The sequence below is a fragment of the Psammomys obesus genome, unplaced genomic scaffold (genome assembly GCF_907164565.1).
Source record: "Psammomys obesus unplaced genomic scaffold, mPsaObe1.curated_primary_1811, whole genome shotgun sequence".
Classification (NCBI taxonomy): domain Eukaryota; kingdom Metazoa; phylum Chordata; class Mammalia; order Rodentia; family Muridae; genus Psammomys; species Psammomys obesus.
The window spans coordinates 15,450,576-15,453,861 of record NW_026596069.1 but is presented as its reverse complement, the minus strand read 5'-3'; positions in this window follow the sequence as shown (position 1 = coordinate 15,453,861).

Sequence of the window (3,286 nt, the reverse complement as noted above, 5' to 3'; positions counted from 1 at the left end):
GTGTGTGTGTGTGTGTGTGTGTGTGTGTGTGTGTGTGTGTGTGTGTGTTATTCTGAAACTTCTAATGAGACAAGAATCACATTGTGTGCACTGAAAAGTGGCACAGATTTAGAAGCACCAGATGTTCAGCCATCAGAAACTGATTGTTGCAAAGTCCTCACAACGGAAGGAGAGAATGGAAGGAAAGGCCAGTCAAGATGGAACCTGTGTGATTTTAGCTTATGCATTCCTTCCCAAGGGAAGCCAATTATATGAGCCAGCTCTAGCATGGGAGGCTCTTCATCCAGTAATGATATGTAAGATGTCAAAAACTTAACCTGGATCTTAAGACTGGAGGCTTGAATGGAGATGAAGGCATTGAAACTGTTTATAGTCAAGTCAAAGCAGTTGAAGACTGATGTGGATGAGGGTTCACATTGCATGCCAAAGTCCAGCTTTGGCAGGTCCAGGAGAGACTCTGGTACAGGATGCAGAATCCCTATTCACTTTATCTCTTGGGTCACTGAGCTGATGGTTCAGGCAACTGGTCACTACAGATGACTGAAAGAACAAGAAAGAGGGGAGGGAGCCGAGGATCCCTTCTTAGTAACCCAGGACTGGCTGCACTGCTGCAAAGGAGAAAAAGTTTAACTGACCAATTTTTCCTCCAACCAGGCTGTAAAAGGTGGCTTCTAGCCAAAAACTGCAGGGGGCTCTAAAAGAAGGCTCTTTGATCTGTAGATAAGCCTCTTGTGGAGTTCTCCAGTAGGCTAAAGTACACCTGTTATCTAAGAGAGCTGAGGGTGGAGGCCTGAGTCTGTTAACTATTTTGTTAATACACAAGGAAATAAGAATTAAGAGAGACAAAAAAATCAGGCATATAGAGCTGTACATAATCGTACACATATTCAATGGGCAATCCGAAAGGAGCTCCTTACATACAGACAAACAGTTGACATACACTCATGTAACATATGTACAAAAAACAGACAGATAGACACATTTACATGCAAACACATATCTTCCTACCTATTTACAACTCATGGATGAAGAGAAGTCCAGTGGGCTCCAACCAACGCTTACTCTCTGGTCACCACTCTTGCACTTTTGAGACAAAGCTCTCTGCATCAGGAAAGGAATTGTCTCATAGGCAAAAAAGGCAAGTAATCACAAAACAAATGAATTAAAAAATACAACAGGTTACATGGCTTTTTTTTTTCCTTAAAACTAAACATTTCTTATCTATGTATCCATTACACAAGTTCATAGTGAGTTCAGAGTGACAAAGTTTGACAAGGCCATATATATATCTTTTCAATTAGGACTGACTGGGCTTCACATTTTTTCAGCTATCTCTTAGTTTAGAGTGAGTTCATGAAAATAATTGTATCTGTCTATCATTCCAAGATACAAAGTAAATTTAGAATGATAGTATTTTATGTCATAAGCTGACAAGGTATAAGGAATTACAACAAAACAGTTTTTATATTTTGACATTAAAGCTTGTACTTAATTTAGACATTCTTTGGTAGCCCCATTATATTTTGGGTTCATGGAAAGTTTAAACAAACTTGCCAATATTTATGGTGTTTACCAGGATTCATGGTATCATCTTGAGTTAAGGCTATCTGAAGCCACAAATCTTGTCTCAAGCCTGTCTCCTAGTGAGGGATCTATAGGTCCAGAAAGGACCTGTGGATTTATTGCAGCCGTAAACTTCTAAAACTGTTTTAGAAATCCTAAAAAGAAAGAAGGAGTATCAGAGGCTGGAAGCAATTCTCAGGGTGTATCACAGTAGAGACCTTGAAAAATACTGGTTTGCCTTCCAGAAAGCCTGTATGCCTACTGAACTCATTGAACAGATGGTTCTTGACAATTGCAGAGGTGGGGTTGGGGGGGGTGGTGAAGGATGAACGCTAAATCTAAGAAGGAGATGGAGAAATAGGATGGAATTAACGGTCTGAGAGATTACCTCAGCGCTTCAGAGATGAAGACTTTAGGCCAATGTGGACTACCCAAGAAATAGTGGAAGAAATACAGGGCAACAGGGGGTGGGAGAAAAAGCTTGTCAGAGACAGCACAGAAATGTGAAGATGAGGAGCATCTGGATAGGAATATAAAAATCATATGTCCTAATGGAAAATGAGTTTTACGAAGCTGTAACAGAAGCTAGGGATATAGCTCAGATTGCAGACGATTCCTAGCATGCAGGAAGTCCTAGGTTTTAATCCCCAATACCAGAAAGTTGTGCCTCGTATCTCTAATCCCAGAACACAGGAGGTGAGCACAGGAGGACCAGAAGGAACTCAAGATCAAGGTCAACCTGGGCTACATTGGACCTTATCTCTAGAAAAACAAACTATCAGAGCCACTGAATTTGCCCAGATAGTTGGAGCCAACAAAGAAGTAGACAACAGCTAACAAGCTAGGACAAGTAATTCATGGACATAATTTTAGGCAAATCACAAAAATCAACAGAAAAGCTGATGAACCAGATTTACAAAACTAGAGGCGTCCCAGGAGACCTCATCACAAGAAAGGACAATGGAAGACCTGCCACAGAGACCATATATCATTGCTACTATTAACAGCGTCATACAAGGACATTTGACACTGCCATCCCAAAACCAGGCTCATAGCTTTGAGTTTCTGGTAACCCTGTTTCCCTTGCTCAAATATCATTTTTTTTCACAACTATTTACTATCTACTTATTCAGGATGTCATATGGTGGAGAGAGAAACTATCCCTTTTGCTCTGCTTCTCACAAAAATCTCTCAAGGAAAATGTCTTCTACATGAAGAAAATGATAGTGACTTATACAGCCATTATATTCAAACCGTATTCTAAGCACTTTACTGGCGTTGGTTTAAACATCATATCCATTGTACATTAAGGATTACTTCTAATTGAATACAGGTTAACTTAAAAATTAAAGAGGGAAGTAACTTGTTGTAGTTAATTCTTATGGAAGGAACAGAGTAGAGGTTCAAACTGAAACAGCCAGGTTGAGGAGCTCATTTGAGGCAAGACCGTCACAACTGTCACTTGGAAGTAATGGCAGGATCAGTACATTGATGCAGAAAGGCTAGGAGGCCAGAGGAGGCAGGGAACACAATAGATGCTGCATTCTTATTCTTGGATAATAATACGTGAGGAGATGGATGGAGAGGCCACAGTACCTGTGTGGAAACAAAGCCATAAAGATGTTTTGGGGTCCTCTAAGTCTTGATTTTAAATTTTTACAGGGTAATATCTTCACATATAAATAAAATACTAAAGAAGGTGGTAAATACAGTGAATCTTTTG